The sequence below is a fragment of the Emys orbicularis genome, chromosome 7 (assembly GCF_028017835.1).
Source record: "Emys orbicularis isolate rEmyOrb1 chromosome 7, rEmyOrb1.hap1, whole genome shotgun sequence".
Taxonomy (NCBI): domain Eukaryota; kingdom Metazoa; phylum Chordata; order Testudines; family Emydidae; genus Emys; species Emys orbicularis.
The window spans coordinates 13153799-13175405 of record NC_088689.1 but is presented as its reverse complement, the minus strand read 5'-3'; the positions used below and the strand labels follow the sequence as shown (position 1 = coordinate 13175405).

General features: G+C 43.9%; 1 protein-coding gene across 1 annotated transcript in view; it reads right to left on the bottom strand.

Moving 5' to 3' along the window:
* ATRNL1 (attractin like 1) overlaps positions 1-21607 on the bottom strand; it is a 1044719-nt gene that overhangs the window by 1005034 nt on the left and 18078 nt on the right. The gene's annotated exons all lie outside the window — the stretch shown is intronic.

Sequence of the window (21607 nt, the reverse complement as noted above, 5' to 3'; positions counted from 1 at the left end):
GCCCTCACTGAAAATGCCAAGGCTGCTAAAGGGAGAGTAGATGCTCTCAAAACTGGTAGTTAACACTGAAGTTAAACTGACCAACCAGTCACAGACTGTACTTCTGAACTCCCACACTAGTTATCAAGAAGTTAAAAAAAGAAAATCACACAGCCCCCTTATTGCATTCCAGTTCTCTGGCTCCCAATCAGCACGTAGGTCTAGTACAGTGAGAAGTTATTTAAAAAACTCTTCACTATATAAAATGTTCTTCTGAATCCCACAGGGCCAGCCACATTGCTTCATCAATATTAGGTTGGATCATACCCAAAATACCACACGGCCAGCCAATCCTTTAGTGTCCAAAACTAAAGGTTTATTATAAAGAAAAAAAAGAAAGAACAGGAGAGTTGTTAAATGGGAAAGCAATCAAATACATACAGAGACTTCAAAGTCCATATATCAGGTTCTTAACAGTATTGGTGAGTTTGCTGGCTTGAAAGTTCCTCTGGAACATATCCACAGCTTGGATGGGTCATTCAGACTGTGTTCAGAGCTTTAGTTTGTAGAAGTTACTCCAGACGTAAGAAGCAGGATTGAAGACAAAATGGAACTTATGCAGCTGCTTATTATATTCCTTTTGCCATGTGGCTTGTACTTCCTTTGTTCCAAATGCAAGCTGCCCAGCACCTGGCATAGAAAAGCCTTAAGCTACATCTACACTACACAGATTTTAGCTAAAAGGCACTCAGTGTAGCCGCTGTTTGTCAGCAGGAGAGAGCTCTCCTGCCGACAAAACTTCAACTCCCAGTGAGCAGCGTTAGCATTGTCGTCAGGAGAGCACTCCTGCCAACAAAGCACTGTTCACACCAGCACTTGTGATCAACAGAACTTTTGTCTTTGGGGGGGGGGAGGGGAAGGTTAACACCTATGGATGACAAAAGTTTTGTCTTTCACTTGCCAGTGTAGACAAAGCCTTAGGCCTTGGCTACACTTGCAAGTTACAGCGCTGTAAAGCCTCCTCCAGCGCTGTAACTCACTTCCCGTCCACACTGGCAGGGCACTTGCAGCGCTGTATCTCCCTGGGTACACCGCTGCAGATACTCCACATCTCCGAGAGGAATAACAGCTGCAGCGGAGTGGCTACGACTCATAGGTGTGAGTGTAAACGCTTGCAGCCCTGTACTAATCACCTTGTCAAGTGGCCAATCCTCTCCATTGTTGTGACCAGCTACAGGAATGCAGAAGTGCCAGTTTCAAAGCTCGTACACAGAGAAAAGCAAACAATTTGCAGCTTGCTTTGAGTGAGTAAATGAATGAGCAGGGGGCCGGGAGTTCGGAACTTGCAAAATAGAGAGCTGACACGCTCCAAAAAGCACTCTCTCCCCCCCCACATTCCCTGTCACAATCCACCCCACCCCCCCGTTTTGAAAAGCACGTTGCAGCCACATGAATGCTGGGATAGCTGCCCATAATGCACCGCTCCCAACACAGCTGCAAATGTTACAAGTGTGGCCACATCACTGCGCTGGCAGCTGTCAGTGTGGACAGACTGCAGCGCTTTTCCCTACTCAGCTGTACGAAGACAGGTTTACTTCACAGCGCTGTACAGCTGCAAGTGTAGCCAAGGCCTTAGAGTTCTGGTCTACAAGCATATCACATGCCCTGCTGATTCATAAGGAGTATCCCCTAGTTCCTTTCAATGGGTTCATTGTACAGCTGCTGACCCTTGATGGGCCATCAAACTGGCTAGGCAGTGCTGATGCCAATCTGTCTGACGGTGTCACCCAAAAACACAGTCCAAGTTTGGAAATACAGATATACCATACATATCTATAATTCATAATACAAACATATAAACAAGATCATACTTGGCAAATTATAACATTTTCACTGACACCTTACACGGCATATCTGGTCAGATTCATTGCAAATTTTATAATACTGGTATCAATAATACCACAAAGCATTCCATATATTCTATACAGCGTCACTCCAACTCTGTTGTATGCAAATGAAATGTGGTCAATAAGGCAGGCTGAAGAACACCAGATTGGGATGATGAGAATCAAAAACATCAGACAGCTGCTCCATATCAAGTGGCAGGACAAGATCAAAAACAAGTATATTTGAAGCTGAATCCAGCAACTGCCTCCATCAGCACCAGTTCTATTTTGGCAGCTTTCTTGATATGGAGATATTATTAGAAAGGAAAACCAACAAATTCCAAAGCATGTGTAGCAAGTAATTCTGCTATACGGATGGCAATCACATGGGTGCCAAAAGTTTCAGTGGCACAACAAGATTGCCAGTGATGGACAAAGTTGATGAACATACAATCAGACCACCTTCAGCACCTTTCCAGATAAGAGATCAATCCAAGTGGCACTGAATTTGCAAAGAGGACACATCCTTTTTGTATTAGCCATGATGACGATACCAACACCAGCTGAGGATATGACTCTGAAGCCATAGTCTGAAGTGTCTTAATAAAGGTCTAAATTATGTATTTAAAATCCCATAGGTCTAAAAGGCAATTCAGACATATAATAAGATGTAGGGAGAAAAACAACTAACATCCTCTTCAACCAGTCCAGACAGAAACTTCCAACAGTAGTCATAAAAAGTAAAATCAGCATGAGATGAAGCTGATCTAAGTGATGTGTGTACAGAGGTGACAACACAGCCTTCCAGTCTACAGTTCTAGAGACAAAGCCTGTCTAACTAGCAGAGCGTCTGCCACTTTTTCGGATGATGAGTAAATTTTCTTCCTAATGCCTACAGATGATTAATCTACAGCTAAGGTGTGATGATGTGTATAAGAAAGTGACCATTTATATCACTGCTGTTACCCTTACTACACAATTTCCATAAGCTTTGTTCAAAGTATATCATGTAAGGTAAGTTATAATTTGCCAAGTATGATTCTCCTGTTTATATGCATGTATCATCTTTGTATCTGAAGTTATGAATATTGGCTATGTACTTGTTTCTTAAACATGTGTTGTATTTCTGGCTATGTGTTGATGGCCCATTAAGGACATAATGGGTCACTGAAAAATCTCATCCCGTCCAATAGGTCTTTCATGCAAATGCCTCAGACAGCAAGGTGCCAAAGACCACCCCTATCATTCAGCAAACCATGTAAGAACATGTGACCTAAGACTCCACCTTTTACCAGTAACTTTCCATGCTCATCTGACCCTGGACTCCATCGTGAGCCAGTAACTTCCCATGCACATGGCAGAGTCTATAAATTGCAAGTTTTGACATCACTGCTTTGCCTCTTTCCTGCTCTAATTCTCTGGACTGTAGATTTACAACTAAAAGGAGTATCTTGAACTATGGACTGAGTGGAAGTTACCAGAGAGATTTTTGCAAGCCAGCAGTCTATTCCATCACTGTTTCAAACCTGACAAGGACTTTGCAATCATTTGTATGTATATAATCTATTATTAATTATAACTCTTCTTTTAGTAAACTAACTAAAGATTTATTAATAAGGATAGGCTGACAGCATGGTATTTGGGTAAGCTCTGATATACATATTGACCTGGGGTAAGCGTCTGATTCTTTGGGGTTAGTAATAACCTCACATATGGTGAATTAGTTTTTCAATAACCCCTCACTATATTAGACCTGTTTGGATGGGAGCCAAGGCTAGAATGCCTAAAGGGAACTATGTTTGGCTTCTGGTTAACTAGTGTGGTACTGCAGAAGCTCTTTTGTTACTGGCTTGGTGAATCTAATTCCACAATAAACACCAGTCTTTGAGGATTGTCTGCTCTAATTCTTGCAGTCTGCCCTGAGCGTGGCATTCTCAGTGTGGTCCATCCAAGTACCCAATCACATAAGGCATGAGGTTTTATAACTAATCATAGTGTACATTTACATAGCTACAAATTGTTAACTTTAACCATTTGTCCAAATCTTGTTTGTCAAAATCCAGTCACAATATGGATTTCTAACCTTATGTACAAAGTTCTCTGTGCTGCTCAAAGAATTCCTTTTATTTATAATTCTCTACTTTGTTACTAGTGTGTGACAAAGAAACAGACTGATCACATCTATCTGTAACCCTCTTAAATTGTGAATACCTCAATTAGTTCTTTTTTCTAGCAATTCTCCTTTGCAGGTGAAATACTTGATCTTTATAATCCTGCAACATATGCCCGTTATGCTGCACCACCATTTTCCATCAATGTCTACTCCACTGTATGTGACAAAATATTTTCCAGCTATTTTAACGCTATTAACTATTTTTACTGCTGATGCATAGACATCTTCATTGATGTAGCCTAATGCAAGCGTTTTTTCCTTCTCAGATGATCCTGCAAATTCAATCCAATCCATCTATATAAGCAGTTAAGAGTATCATTGCCTTAGTATCATCCTCCATAATTGCTATCTTCTTGGCACAGCATATAGTCTTGGAGAAATACTTTAAAAACATTTAAAATCCTTTCATTTAGACAGACAGTTAAGTACCCTTAGTTGGCATTTTCAGATGCCTAGAGAAGGCTTGTATCTTAACTCTTGGAATGTCGGGTTACATTTAAGTAGTAACTACATCACAGGGAAGATTACACAGAGAAATAAAGTCTCCCATGGCACTGATAATTTCAGACATTTCTGACATACATACTTCGCCACTAAGTACGGAAGGCACTACTATTTTATTGACAGTATAAAGAGAATTAATAAAAAAAACCATTATAGCTGCTTGTTGGACATCTCTGGAGTTGCAAGAGTAGTTTTATGAGGATTTATGCACATTCTATCAGCATTGAAGGGCAGATTTATGAGCTGATACCAGAATGGTAATTTTCTGTTTCTGATGGTCATTGAAGGTCCACTTCCTGTACTGTGCTTTATAAATATAGGTCTGTTTAGCGTGTTCTCAGTAATAAACTTGTTATTTTTAGGGTGACCAGATGTCCTGCTTTTAAAGGGACAGTCCCGTATTTAAGCCCTCGTACAGGTGTCCCGACTTTTTCTTTAAAACGGGCAAAATGTCCCGTATTTTCTGTGTCTCCCCCCCCCACCCCATTAATACTGGCGGGTCCTGCTGCTGACCAGATCCCTGCTCGCCCATCAGCAATGAGCGGGGGGAGTCCAGTGGCTGACAATAGGGGTGGGTGTGCAAGGCTAAGGGCAAGGTGAAAATGCAGCTTGTGAGGCCAACCACTCTCCCTGCTGGTCCATCAGCGCAGCCCCAGTAGTGTGCTGGCTCTCAGCCAGCAGGGCCCCACCCCCTGGGTGGCTGGCCGGCACTGGCTGCACACTGCGAGCTGTGGAGGCCGGTGTGTACCACCATGCACCAGGCAGTGGCTGGTTACATGTCGCCTCTGCTGCCCACCCATCAGCCCTTTATGTGCTCCCCCTCTTACTGTCCTCTCCCTGCTTTGCCCCTTCACCCCACCCCCCCATATCTCCCCCGGTGTGGTGCATCCCACTCCCAGCACTGTGCGGAGAAGCAGCCCTTGATCGGAGTGCTCAGCTCACCAACAGCCTAGCTGGCAGTCTTCTTCCTTACTGCCTCTGGCTGGGGCTTTCCTGGGGCACTGGCCAAGACCCTGTGGCCCTGGGCACTGGCCAGGAGGAGCCTAGCCCTGCATGTGCCAAAGACCCGTGCAGCACTGTCACGGGGAAGCCTCTCCGCCCCTCAGCTAAGGTCTGGAGTGGCAGCGGGAGGGGGGAGGAGCGATTTCCAGCTAGTTTGCGTGGGACCCTGCAGGCTTCACAGCAGGCCGCCAGGCAGGGGCTTAGCACCCTCTTTACTCGCTGCCCCCCCCCCCAGGGCTGCTCTGTCCCCTTGGCATCCTCCCCTCCTGAGCCACCTCTCTGGCTGGGTTTGCTGAAGCCCCTGCAATCAGGCTCCCTGGGCACAATGCAGCCTTAGAGCTTAACCCCTTCCTGCACGCACTGCAGCCAGGGGACAGGAGGCAGCTCGGTTATGTCGGTGGCCAGCAAGAGCCTCGAGGTATTAGCTGCCACTGTGCAGGTAGGAAGGGACAAGCTGCTTCCAGCCACAGGGGTGGGGGGGGGGGAAGAGATGAGCTCTGCAAAGACACAGGCCAGGTCATCCCTATCCACACACCCCCACCCTCCTCACGCGACTGGAAGCAGTTCCCACACAGTGCCAAAAGGCTGCTGCTGGCCACATTCTGGTGTGAACCCTGACAGAAATCGGGGGGGGGGGGGGGGGGGGAAGGGCAGCATGTTGCCTCGGGAAGACGTAGCACCAGGTACCAGGAGAGGCGGGTCCATCCTGGGGACCCAGCCAGGCATGGAGGGCGGAGAGTTCTGGGCAGGGAGGGTCGGGTCCATCGGTCACCCCCATATGAGGGGGGTGGGGGTGTGTGTGTGTGTGTGTGTGTGTGTGTGTGTGTGTGTGTGTGTGTGTGTGTGTGTGTGTGTGTGTGTGTGTGTGTGTGTACACGCGCGCATACTCTAAAGCCTTAAAGATAAGAAGGTAAATAAAAAGAATTCAACTACACAGTATTTATTTTTAACAGAGGCTCAGTCAACTTGATAATTTTAACATTTGTACTGCATCATTCTGATTGATTGCCATTGAACTTTTTTGAATACGAGTAATTTTACCAGGTGTCCCGTATTCAGCATAGGGAAACAAGGTCACCTTAGTTATTTTTATTAATGGAATGTATTCTTTTGTATACATTTTATTTCTCACTCACACCGCTGAAGAACCAGTATCCATTCCAGATGCCTGTTATCTTTAATTTGCCATCCAGCTTGCCAAACCCATTAGACAATTTTATGTGGTGTTAGTTTAAACGGAGGGGGGGGGTCTAAAAATAAATTTAGTATCTCCTACTCTTATTAGTGCTTTGAAATACTTTTATATGAAACCTCAGGCAGTTCTCCACTTTTCAGCATGAAGTCCCAACCCACATTAGTTATTTCTCACTCCATATTAAAATATTTGCTTTCCCTTCCATGGTTTAGATAGTAAGCTCAAAGACAACATTTTAAAATACTGTTCTCCTGTAGTATACCAGGTTTATTTCTGTGTCCAGTCCCATTAGAATCTGAATACAAATCTCTTCTCCAAGTCCACATGTAGAGTAATTTTCATTAAAAAAAGAAAGAATGTAAATGATATAATGAAGTCCCCCCAAAAAATAGGTTTACCTTAAGATTAAAAATAAGTCAATGGAGTATGTGTTTATTTTCTTATACTTCTGATATTGGCAAGGCTAAATGACAGCCACTTCAAGACAGTTAGGAAATGCTACCTGCACATAAATTAGCATTTCTCTTTAATATCCACTATGTGCAGCCCATGCACAACATGCTTTAAAGGACTCTTTCAGACAACTACCACCTAAGAAAAATAGTTGAAACAACCCCACTAGGAAAGGCAGATTATAATACCCAGATTTACTTTTAATACCTTGCTCTCCAAATAATCCCATTCACTTTAAGAGTACTATTTATGGTAGGAGAGGACTACTCCGCAGGAGTAACAGTTTAACAATCTCACCCTAAATCTATTTATATAAGATGAATAACTGTGTACCAAACAATTTTTTTAAAACAAACTTTCAACAGTTTAAGTTACTTCTTCAGTGTCACTGTTTACATGATTTAAATACCCCCTTGGGGACAACTGGGGGAACACTTGTCAACTGTTGAGAATAGCCCACTTCCACCTTAATTGAATTGGCTCGTTAGCACTGACCCCCCACTCGGTAAGGCAACTCCCATCTTTTCATATGCTGTGTATTTATACCTCTCTACTGTATTTTCCACTCCAGGCGTTGGAGGAAGTGGGTTTTAGCCCACGAAAGCTTATGCCCAAATAAATGTGTTAGTCTCTAAGGTACCACAAGGACTCCTCATTGTTTTGTTGATACAGACTAACATGGCTACCACTCTGAAACCTGAGGGAACACCGACATTCAGACCAGCAAAGCATGGAGGCACCAAGTATCATACCTGACAGTCCAATTTTCAATATCACAATTTTTTTTTTTTTATTAAACATTTTTTGTGGAAAACCATAAACATACTTGCAGCTCTGATTCAGCAAGGTATCAAGGACATGCTTAACTTTAAGAGGAAAATAGGACTATTTGTGTGAACAGTTTAAGTATTTGTTGAATCAGGGCCCGTGTTTTCAGAATAAAATTATTAGGTTAGATAGGATATTAAATCAAATACAAGACTCTTCAAATGTATATGCAGAAACTTAAGATAAAAGATTTTGTAATGTGCTTTGAAATCTCTAGATGTAGGACACTATAGAATAGTGAAGCCTGTCCTCTTTTGGATATAATTACTGCATATTTTATAAGCAGATATCTTAAAGGATCAATACTTTGGAGGTTCTTAGTATGTAGTGGATTACCCCCCCCACCCCCGCCCCAATAAAATGGTAACCACATTGCACTGAATTCTTTGGTAAAATTATTTTACAAGTTACTTTTCTATAATTGGACATTCCCATATTTCTTACACTGCCTCTCCATCCTTGATATTTCCTTTCATTTTGTGTAGTTTACCAATCTTGTAGTCATTCGTACAAGAGAAATTTGTTTTATATTTAGGTTTTTAAAAACTCTACAGCTAGGTAACAGGGAGATGAATAATTACACAAGTAAATCTGATACGTCGCTCCCATTTCTCACACAAAAAATTATAATAGATGCATATATGTCACTGTGTATGCGTGCAGTCTGATGAAAATTCCACTGCATGTGAAGAAACCCACATGCATTACTGTCTCTTTAATATATCATTTTGATCGTCTAACTCTCCACTCTGTTGCATCAATTTCATGCCAGTGTCGCTCTAATAAAAATAATGGGGTACACCAACAAAAAATGGTGTTATGGAGTGGAGAATCAGAGCCTAAAGTCTAATCAGGAGTACAAGACTCACTTTCAGGTGACACTGTAAATAAGAAGTGAGCAGCATTATCTCCCATAAATGTAAACAAACTTGTTTGTCTTAGCAATTAGCTGAACAAGTAGGACTGAGTGGACTTGTAGGCGCTAAAGTTTTACATTGTTTTGTTTTTGAGTGCAGTTATGTAAAAAGAAATTCTAATTTATAAGTTGCAATTTCATGATAAAGAGGTTGCACTACAACAGTTGTATGAGGCAAATTAAAAATACTACTTTTATTTTTACAGTGCAAATATTTGTAATGAAGAATAATATAAAGTGAGCATAGTACTTTGTATTGTGTTGTAATTGAAATCAATATATTTGAAAATGTAGAAAAACATCCAAAAATATTTATAATTTAAATTGGTATTCTACTATTGTTTAATTGTGCGATTAAACGTGACTAATTTTTTTAATCTAGTTAATTTGTTTTGCGTTAATCACTTGAATTAACTGTGATTGACATCCCTAGTAGAAACCAAAAGTGCTAGTAAAAGCCCAAGCGATTAACCAATGCACAGTACCCATATTAGAGAATATTTTCAAAGGAAGTAAATAAGATTAGCTTTTATTCTCAGCTATTGATCAGTAACTAGGACTTTCTTTGCATGATACTTCCACTCACATAACTATTTAGTACATTAAATCCTCAGTACCAGAATTTGCTGCAGGATGGGGTTCTGCCTGGCCCAGGTATCTCCTCACATGGTTCTCTAAAATATTAGGTACAGTAAGACAAGAATACAAACTGCCCTGTCAAAATGTCACCTTCAGTAAGTCAAACTTCATATACAAAATGGGATTCTGATACTGTTTAGGAAGATCTTTCAAAGTATATGCTTCCACTACTTTTAAACAAGATGCTGCCCAGGGGTGAAAGTAACTTAAAGGACTTACCAGTACGCCGGAGCCCTGAGCGGGGGCGTGGCCTCAACAGGAAGAGGCGTGGCCTCAACCAGAAGAGGCGGGGCCTTTCAAGGTTTAAAGGCCCTGTGGCTGGGAGCCTCAGGGCCTTTAAATCACCCCGGAGCTACCAGCTGCAGAGGCGGCTGGGAGCCCCAGGGCTCGGGGCGAATTAAAGGGCCCGGGGCTCCCCACAGCGGCCGGAGCCCCGGGCCCTTTAAGTCACTGCCGGAGCCCTGCCACTGCTGCCCCGGGGCTCCAGCAGCGATTTAAAGGGCCCGGGGCTCCGGCCTCTGCGGGGAGCCCCAGGCCCTTTAAATCCCCGCCGGAGTCCGGCTGCTGGGGCCGAGTCCGGCTGCCACTGCAGGGAGCCTCAGGCCCTTTAAAGCACCACCGGTGATTTAAAGGGCCTGAGGCTCCGGCCGCTGCAGGGAACCTTTAAAGGCCCTGCATGGCTCAGGCGGCGCTTTAAAGGGCCGGGGGCTTCCTACAGGGACCGGAACACTGGGTCCTTTAAATCCCCGCCTGAGCCCGGCTGCAGGAGCCCCGGGGCTACGGCAGCGATTTAAAGGGGCCGGGGCTCCCTGCAGTGGCTGGAGCCCTGAGCCCTTTAAATCACCTTCGGAGAAGCCAGTTCAGGCCGGTACGCCATACCAGACCGTACCGACTTACTTTCACCTCTGGCACTGCCATAAAATGTTCCCTTACCATGTGATGAACATGTTCTATTAAAAAGGTGATAATCAGGTGGGACAGCTTACTGAAAATATTTTTTTTCCTGTTTAAAGGAAAAACATTCTCTGAAACCCATCAACAAGGACATCATGCCCACTTGGCAAATAAGCCTATGCTGAGTGTATTTGCTCAAAATATGTAAAATTTTATAAATACACAGTACATAGTTTGACACTCCCAAGAGTGACGCAAGAGCTTGAGTATCAACCTCAGGACTCAGACTGCTAAAAACCAGGGCACAAACAAGTTGGTTGTGGGTTCTCAACTTAGATGTCACCAGCCAAATGCAAACTCCTCAGGCACTTTAACAGAGTTAACACAGAATCACAGACAGTCCCCTTGGGTTTGTCTTGCCAATCAAGTGAGTCTCTCTCTCTCTCTCTCTCTCTCTCTGATAGATCACCTCTTACACCAAGAATCACAGCAATATTCAGGTTACTACTAATCCCAGAGGACCAGTCACGTACCCCAGGTCAATTGTGCTTTAGGTCTCACACCAAAGACAACACTTGTAGACAATCCTATACTAAACTATATGAAGATTTATTAAACAGGAAAAGGATATTAGACAGTTATTTACAACGTTAAAGCCTGCAAACAGACACATAAATGAGTTACATACAGTCTTAGGTTTTAAAAGGTAATATATGCTTCCATAATCAGCAAGCTCTAATTGTCCTTTAGGGCTAACCTAGGCTAAGCAGCTGGGAATCTCTTACTTCTACCTAGAAACACCTTACCCCACACAGAGTCCAAGCAGCACAGAATCCTTAGTTTCTTTGGTTTGGGGTTGTTAATCTCCTTCCTGGATGTGCTATGAGCTGCAAATTCAGCTGACGGATGGAGTCCACTTGCATAACTCATTTTCACAGAGAGGAGAGAAGATCAGTAGTAGTCTTTAGTTCTTTTATTGATGGTCTCTCAATCCCGATGTAAGAAATTTCCAATTGTAAGATCTAATCATAGCTCATCTGGTATTGCTGAGTCTCCTCTTTCAGGAAGGGTGTAACAATTTCTGTAGAAGAGCAGCTCTTCACACTAATTAAAAGTTCTTCTCCTGTATGGCAATTCATACAATCACAGTGGCTCATAATACAATGCTTCAAATATTTACTCATAGCGGAACTCCATGACCCCCCCCAAAAAAAAAATTTGCTCTGCAGAAAATGCGGCCAGAGAAGTGCTGCATTTATGCTTTTCACCCACCAGGGGCTGCTGTGGCACCAGAACAGAGGGCAGCTGCACTCTGCTGAGAGGGAGGAAAAGAGGCTGCGTTCCTCACAGCACCCTGCCCATGGGGTCATGTGAGGAGGCACAGGATATACAGGGGATGGACACAGCAGGTCACATCGGAATGCTGGGGGGTCACAGACTTGGGTTCAGAAGGGCTAGTGGGGGGACAGACTGAGGTGGGGGCTGAATGGGAGTGGGTGTGCAGGACCACATGGGGAGGGGGGTTCAAGGACACATTGGGATGAAGGAAGAGGGGTGGCTGAGTAAGGGTGCAGGGTCACATGTGAAGAGGGTGCAGATGCACCTGACTGACAGAGAGGCTAGGGGTCAGCCAGAGAATGCCTGGGGGAGGCTCCCCAACTCCCTAATAATCCCGCTCCCCACCCAAAAAAACAATACCCGTTCCATACTTCTCCCATACACACCCAACAATCCTCCAGGTTCACTCCCAGGCTCCTTCCCAGCAATTACTTCCCTCTCCCTTAGCTCCTCCATTACCCTTGACTTGGCCACAAACATTTGCCCCTGCTTCTGAGAGGTGCGGGAAATATGTTTCTGTATCATACCTTAAATGAATTATTACTCAAAGTCCTGTATTAATATGCTTAGTAAGGAATCTATTTGTCAAAAAACATTTCCTGAATCTTTGTTACCTGTATCATTACAGACTTACTTGTTGACAGGTATTTTGAAATAAATTACCAAAATAATTGAAACTGGCATGATTATATTGTGTTACTTTGACAAATAAAATATGCAGCATTTTAAAATATTGTGTGCAGAAATTTTTAATTTTTTGGTGAATAGCTCCCCCAGGAATAAAATTTACGTTACAATATGAACACATAACATAAGTAAGATTAAGGCATGCAGCAACTCACAAACATTCAATAGAGGCAAAATTCTCTCTTATAATTCTAAGACCTATTTTAGCAATATTAATCCACAAGTGAGCCAGACAGATTCCATCTATTTATCTGTCAGTGTCCAGCTGAGACATGGGAACCTTGGCAAGAGTTGGCACCTAGCCTGCCAGCATCACACATAGTACAGTTACATATTCAGCTTGTATAAATGGAAGCAGGGGCTTGGGACAACTTAGGTGTAGGGCAGGGGTTATCAAACTGGGGGTTGTGATCCCTCGGGGGGGTCACAAAGTTATTACATGGGGGGTTGTGGGCCATCAGCCTCCACCCCCAAACCCTGCTTCAACCCCAGCATTTACAATAGTGTTAAATATTAAAAATTTGTTTTTAATTTATAAGGGGGGAGGGTGTCACACTCAGAGGCTTGCTGTGTGAAAGGGGCCACCAGTACAAAAGTTTGAGAACCACTGGTGTAGCGGGATGGAGAATCCCCCCTGGAATTCTTTTGAAAATATCCATTTGGTCCATTGCCATTTTATGAGCTTCAGTGGTAAATTCTCTTTGGCAGGGAAGCTTTAACAGTATCTGAGAGTCATGGTGAGGGTGACTTCATCAGAACCAGTGAAAAACCATCACAAATCTCTTTTCAATTTTGTTGCATAATGTTAACAACAGACTCTTGGGAGCTCAGTCCAGCACATCACTGGTTCTTTACCCAAAGTCTGTATACCTTTAAATAGCATCAGAAGCAAATGCTAACTTCTAACCTTAGATCAGTGGCTCACAGCCACAACAGCGTAACTGCAAAACCACAGAAAACAGGAGTTCTTCCAGCCAACTTACTGTATTGTCATATTGCCATTTGCTAAGACAAAATACATTTTACCTCTAGTAACATCTTGATGTTGAAACACAGGAGAGTTTACCACCATAATTTTCTTTAAACACTCACCAGAAGAGACAAATGGAACTTTTAGACTACAAAAGGTTGATGATACAGTATAAGTCACAATATTACATATTGTACAGTGAACTTAATAGTTACTGAAGGACTATTAAGATGGATAAGCCATCGTAAGACTTAATTGCCATTTTAAAACCTCTCTAGGGCAACTAAGCAAGTCTGAACTACATACACCTGCTTTGGTCTTCATTAGCCAATTTTTTAAAAGTCATTATTAAAATGAGTTAGGTAAACTTAAAGCAATAAGATAGCACTATCCCGTAGAACAGGACGTATGTCAAGGAATTGCTTTAAACCCATTAAAGCAAGGAAATCATCTTAGTATGCAAGAACTTAAAAGGCGTTACCTGCTCTTATATTAAAAAAAAAAAAAAAAAAAAAAAAAAAGGACATTTAGAGGTCCTGCCAAGGACCTTAACCTTAAATCTCTGTCAAAGCAAAGTAACCTAACAAGAAAAATGCTATTATTCAAATCCTATTTCGGCACGTTGCTGCAGTCTTTACTGAACTAAACAATCCACTGTACCACAAACTCAAAGGTGAACTCTAAGGATATACATCTGAGACATATTTAAAAGTGTCATTAAGGCTCCTTTTTTCAGTTTAGAAGTCCAACTGTTACTGTAAAATTCAGCCAAAATAAAGTTAGTGTCTTATGGGAGTATCAGCACTTCTTCAAATTGCACCACACCTAAGTTTCATGTTGGAGAATAACTATCAGATTGAATGTTAGAGACACACAGATAGTACAGTGCCAGCAGATGTACTTTAATGGTGCAAATAAAGTTGGAAAAAAATTATCTAACCTATTTTTCTCTGTAAATACCTTATGTGAACTGAATGTACTAAGGCACTGTCACCTTTTTCTCCACAAAATCTGTAGGATCATCACGTATGATCAGTGCAATATCACAAAGCTAACCTAGGACCTAGTCTGCAAGATCCTGAGCACTCAAAATGAGGGCACTTAGCACTTCTCAAGAACTTAATAGGGTCACCCATGAATTCAATGTGATTATACTAGCTTTCTAAACACAAGTGATTATGCAATTTTTTTGTTTGATTTAGCAGGTGCACAATATGCACCCTTATGTGCAACAAAAGCATACAATTTCAATTAAGAGTACTGAGTCAGGCTCTAAAATCTCTCAGTACAAGAATTTAGGGCTGTCAAGTAATTAAAAAAATTAATTGAGCAATTAATCACACTGTTAAACAATAGTAGAATACCATTTAAATATTTTTGGATGTTTTCTATATTTTCAAATATATTGATTTAAATTACAACACAATAAAAAGTGTACGGTGCTCACTTTATATTTGTTTTTTATTACAAATATTTGCACTATAAAAAACAAAAGAAATAGTATTTTTCAATTCACCTAATACAGGTACTGCAGTGCAATCTCTTTATCATGAAAGTTGAACTTACAAATGTAGAATTATGTACAAAAATAACTGCACTCAAAACCAAAACAAAGTAAAACTTTAGAGCCTACAAGTCTGTGTCCTTTTTCTTGTTCAGCCAAACGCTAAGGACTGCAAGGACTTGTAGGCTCTAAAGTTTTACATTGTTTTGGTTTTGAGTGCAGTTATGTAACAAAAACAAAACAAAACAAAAATCTACATTGTAAATTGCACTTTCACGATAAAGAGATTGCACTATAGTACTTTGTATGAAGTGAACTGAAAATACTATTTATTTTGTTTACAAATATTTGCACTGTAAAAATGATAATCAAAAATAATATTAAGTGAGCACTGTACACTTTGTATTCTGTCTTGTAACGGAAATCAATATATTTGAAAACTTAGAAAAACATCTAAAACATTTAATAAATTTCAATTGGTATTCTATTGTTTAGCAGTGCAATTAAAACTGTTATTAATCACTATTAATTTTTTTAATCGCGATTAATTTTTTAGTTAATCGTGTGAGTTAACTGTGATTGACAGCCCTAGAATCTAGAAATCTGTTTGGTATCCACTTCCTTGAATAATAAACTCCATATTCTGTTTTATATGACAGAAATAATCAAAGCAGTCCAATTGTACTTCACTTTATAATAAAAATATTTTTAGAAACCTTGGGCAAATTATCTAGCCTCAGATTCCCCACATATAAAACAAGGCTAAAAATACCTACCTACCTACTTCCCAGGGCTGTTGTGATGATGATTAGCCAGTTAATATTTGTACAAGGCTTTCAAGGTGTGAAGCACTATATATAAATGAGAGGATGAGAGAGGACGGAAGCATTTCCACAAAGGTAGAACTATTTAATGCTGAGCATATACCATAAAGATAATCTCTAAATTATAAAATATGACTAGTAAAATAATATCACTTGGAGTTTTAAATAAAGATATGGACATTCCATCCCTATGAATCATGGTACTGTAAAATTTAAATGATCTGTTTCTTTCCAAAGGTTTCAGACTCAATATTCCAATTAGTATTAGGTTTTAGGCTGTGTCACGGACTCACAGATCGTGCCCACTCTTGGCCCCGTGCGGTCCGTGGGGGGTGCCCCTTTCAGTGAGACAGCCCTTCTCGGGGGTCCACTCTCTCACGGGGTTAGGCCCCTCCACCTCCTGGAGCCGCACCTCTCTGAGCCTTAGCACACCTGTTTCTCGCCATGGGTCCCCTCAGGGAGTCCACTCGCTCTGGACCCCCAGGGCCTCCTCCCCCAAAGGGGCTGATGCAACCCTGTTCTCTAGACTGGAGAGACTCCCAGCCAGCGTAAAACAGGATGGTTAATTGAGAGTTGAACACAGCACAGGAAACTCTCCAGCTTCAGGCCTGGCCTCCCTCAGCCCAGCACATCCCAGTCTCCGTGCATCCAGGTGGGCTCTGCCTGCTCCCCCTCTCTAGCCCAGAACCCCCTGCTTCCCAGCTGGGCATCTGATATCACCGGCCCCAAGCCCCACCTCTGTCTATTGTCTTCTGTCCAGGTAAACAGGGTCGTAAACAGGCAGGGACGGCTCTAGCTTTTTTGCCACCCCAAGCACGGCAGTCAGGCAGCCTTCGGCGGCTTGCCTGCAGGAGGTCCGCCAGTCCAGCGGCTTCGGCGTACCCACCGCCGAATTGCCGCCGAATCCGCTGAAGGCTGCCTGACTGCCGCCCTCGCAGGGACCGGCAGGGCGCCCCCCGCAGCTTGCCGCCCCAGGCACGCGGTTGGAGCGCTGGTGCCTGGAGCTGCCGCTGTAAACAGGGTGGCCTGGGCCTCCTCTCCTCTCAGCCCTCCTCTGGCTGGAACCGTCTCGTTAGGTCACTGGGGTCCTCTCTTCACAGCCCATTGTCCTCCCACTGGCCAGAACCGGCTGTGACTCCTGAGCTGGGTCTCCGGGTCGTCAGATCACCAGTCACTGGGGTATCCATCCTCCAGGACATCAGCTGGGGTCCCAAGTTCCCTCTCCGGTCCTCTGTAACAACAAACTCCCTCTCCCCTCACCTCGTTAAACCAGTAACACCCAGGGACACTGAATCCCACTCCCTCTGCATGCAACCCACTGGAAAACAAACACACACACACACACACACACACACACACACACACAAAGAAAAACCCCCACTTCATCACAGGCTGCACTAGAAAACATCCAAATTACCTCACATCTGTGCACGCAAGTTTGCATGTTCTCAAAACCAGCTGTCTGTTCAAGTACTTCTTGTCAGACTCAAAAATATTGTCCAGCTTCAGTTGGCATTTTAAGTTATCCTTCAAAAGATCCCCAGAGAAACAAAACAGGAGAGCTGCTACATATATTAGAACTACAGCCAGGATCATGCAGGAATAGGACGGATAGCAAAGGGAGCTACTGAGATTGGGGACCATGTGAGGTGGGGGAGGAGGGGACCTCCAGGCTGGGAAGGAGCATCCCAATAATTCCTGCTGCCATTCCTACAGCAGTCCCTCAGCATCTAGTGCCCAGTGCCTGGTACCCCGTGCTTCCCTCATACTTGGCAGCTGATGCCCTGTACGGTTGCCAACTTTCTGATTGCAAAAAACTGAACACCCTCGCCCCTTCTCCGAGGTCACTCCATCCCCCCCTCACTCTCCCCCACCCTCGCTCACTTTCACCGGGCAGGGGGCTGGGGTGCGGGAGAGGGCGATGGCTCCAGTTGGGGGAGAAGGCTCTCGTGTGAGGCCAGGGATGAGGCGTTTGGGTGTAGGAGGGGGCTCCGGGCAGGGGCCAAGGGATTAGGAGTGCGGAAGTGGGTGAGGGCTCTAGAGGGAGTTTGGGTGCCAGAAGGGCCTCAGGGCTAGGGTGCAGACTCTGGGAGGGGGCTCTGGGCTGGAGCAGGGGGTTGGGTTGCAGGAGGGAGTTCGGGGTGCAGGCTCTGGGCAGCGCTTACTTCAGGCAACTCCCAGAAGCAGCCGGTATGTACCTGTGGCACAGGGGCGGCCAGGGGGCTCCGAGTGGTGCCCTCACCGGGAGGTGCTGCCCCCACAGCTCCCATTGGCCGTGGTTCCCAGCCAAATGGGAGCTGCAGATGCGGCACTTGGGGTGGGGGCTGCGCACGGAGCCTCCCTGGCCACCCCTGCACCTAGGGGTCGCAGGGACATGCCAGCCGCTTCTGGGAGCCTCTCTTAGCCCTGCTGTGCCACCGACTGGACTTTTAACGGCCCAGTCAGCAGTGCTAACCGGAGCTACGAGGGTCCCTTTTCGACTGAGCATTCCAGTTGAAAACCGGACACCTGGCAACCCTAGTGCCCTGTGCCACCAGCAGCTGACGCACGTGCTTCTGTCCCTCCCCAAGGCTGGTAACAGTGGTTGGAAAGTAGGACCAGGGAGTCCTATCTGCTGCCCAGATGTCAGTCTGATTTCACGTGTCACCACGACTGCTCCAGACCATCCGCTGGATCCTGCTCTCATCTCCACCCATGCACACTCCCCCAACACATGCACATGGGGGTAGAACATACCTGGGTCCCACTCTGAGTCACCTCAGCATATTTGGGGAAGGTTGAAACAGATCCACCCTGCCCCGATATTTCCATTATGGGGGCACTAGCCCCTCCTTCCCTCCATCTCCCCAGTTCTGCCACCCCGACTACAGTAGAATACAGTCCCAACTCAAATAGGAAACAATTCTTTCCTATAAAAGACAAGCAGTTCATTCCTCTCTACCCCCTGTAATGGTATGTTCATAGCTATCTGAAAGCAAGTTTAACCCCAAAATACCCTTCAAAGAAAGGTTCACCATATATAGGCATAGAATCTCCATGTACAAAAAACATTTTTCCTTTCAATGAGGCACAGATACACACAATATTGATCTAAAAATGAACAAAAAGGTAGCCCCCCCCCATACACACCAAGCCCTCTGCTTGACTCCTTCACGCTCTCCCCATCCCTTCCCACCTTATCTGGGGAGGATGTCTCGGACCTATCTGCAGCCTGCTCCGGGGGGGGGGGGCGGCGAGCGGTGCGGCCGCAGCCTGCTCCGGGGTGGGGGTGGGGGAGCGGCGCAGCCGCAGCCTGCCAGCCCTGGAGCTGCAGCTGCTTTTGAGGCTGGGGGGAGAGCAGCGTGGCCAGAAGTGGAGAGACTCTGGCCCTGCCTCTTCCCTTCTGTCTCTGCTGGCTGTGCTGCCCCTCCTTGCTCCCTCTGTTGGGGGGAGGGGCTGTGTCCCACCTCTCCCTCTCTATACTGGTTCATAAGCCGACCCCCATCTCTGGTGCTTCCCTTTTTTACTAAAAAAATTCAGCTTATGAATGAGTATATACGGTAGTTATGTCACTGATATAGCTTACCAAGTAATCCCTATTGCTCTGGGTGCAAGCAAACAGTGTGTGTTTTGATATGGCTAAATGTAAATGTGTACATTGAAGAACAAAGAATGTAGGCCATACATATATTATGGGTGACTATATCCTCAGAAGCAGGGACTCTGAAAGAGAGTTGGGGATCATGGTGGATAATCAGCTGAACATGAACTCCCTGCATAATGCTGTGGCCTAAAGGGGGATCCTTGGATGCATAAACACAAGAATCTTGAGGAGGAGTAGAGAAGTTATTTTACATCTGTATTTGGCATTCCTGGGACTGCTGTTGGAATACAGTGTCCAGTTCTGGTGCCCACAATTCAAGGAAGATGTTGAAAGATTGGAGAGGGTTCAGAGAAGAGCCATGAGAATGACAGGAGGATAGTGATAGACTTAAGGAGATCAATTTATTTAACTTAAAAAAGCTAAGATTAAATGGGGACTTGATCACAATCTAAAGTAACTCCATGAGGAACAAATATTTAATAATGGGCTCTTCTATCTAGCAGATAAAGGTACAACATGATCAAATGGTTGGAAGCTGGACAAATTCAGACCAGAAAGAAAGCATAATTATTATTATTTTTTTAAACAGTGAAGGCAATTAACCTTTGGAACAATTCACCAAGAATGGTTGGGAATTCTCTATCACTGGCAATTTTTAAATTAAGACTGGATGTTTTTCTAAAAGATATGCTCTGGGAATTCTTTTTCCCTGTGTTATACAGGAGGTCAGACTACACGAACACAATGATCCCTTCTGGCTTTGAACTCTATTAATCTATGACAGTGGAAATCAATGAAGCAAGTTTCTCTTTCAGTGTTCAGTGCTGCAATGTTTAGATTTCAGAACAGTGAAGGAAAATATTTATTTATTTAAAAGATTTTCCAAACGGATTTTTATATTGGATTCATACCTGACAATCAAACTAGTGCTGAAAACACTCAAATACAACAATATGATAAATTGTTGTTGTATTTAAAGCCAAGCTCCTGAAGTATGTGAGAATTTCAGTTGCCATTTAAAAATAATTAAAGGAAGAAAGTATCTAGCCTCTCATGTACACATGCCTCCCCCCCCCCCCCCAGTAATCTCTCTCTTCCCACCCCCACCCCCCATACATACTCCCTGTCACACACTATCCCCCCTTCTCCTCCACTTCAGTTGAAAAGCCGATGGCAATCTAGTAGATGCCCATGGAATGATCGGATTGAAAAACCTGCATCATGTGATGCTGTACCTGCCCCATAAGGCATTGCAAACCCTTCCCAAAGCACCCTGCGGCCAGTTGCACAGTGGGCTAGCTACCCGCAGTGCACTTGGTCTCTGCGTAGATGCAAGAGCTGCTAGTGTGGATGCACTCTGCTGACGCAAGGAGCATAGTGTGGACATGCAATAGCAGTTTAATTAAAGCGACAGTTTTGTCAACAAAACTCTATAGTTTAGACATAGCCTTAGTTCCCTAGCTGTAAAATAGGAAAAATAGTACTTCCCTGCCTCTGAGGTGCTGAGGACAAATGCATTAAAAATTGTGAAGTGCTGATGTACAACAGTAATTGGAGCTAGATAAGTATGTTCTCTAGATAGGCAAGATGTGAGTTTTGAGGGGTACCCACACAATAGATATCATTGCATAAAGTTCTGCATTTCCCAACATTTTGAACAGTTATGTAAAATGACTTTCTCCCCAATGTCTCCCTCTCATTAATGTCAATGGTACTTCTGCACAACAGAAAGAACACTTGGAAAATTGAGACTTGAGCTTTCCCTGTGTCGCTGATGAAATTGTTTCCATGCTAGCTATTGTTCTTCAAAAGCTAAAAAGCCTTAAAGGTAGACTTTTACAATAAAAAACGGAGGGGAAGGCAGGGGGAGATAGCACCTCACATCACAATATATTTTGTTTATGCCATAACACTTCTATTGACAGACTTATGGGAGAGCTGTGGTTCTACCACATGAGTAATGTAGTCCATCTAATAAAAGCATCCTCCTATTATCTTGCATTCTCAATTTGTATGAGTGTTTAACAAGCATTGCCAACCATTCACAAATCATGTCTGCCCCACCCCCAAAAAGGAAGCGTGTGTGCACGCATGTGTATATATGTTGTGTGTTGGGGCAGTGAGTGTGTTGGGGCAGTGAGTGTGTTGGCATCCTGTCTCTAAATTCAGACAGCAGCTGGCGGAGGCAACCAGTCCTGAGGCGGGAGGAATGGGGGTGACACACACCCCAAC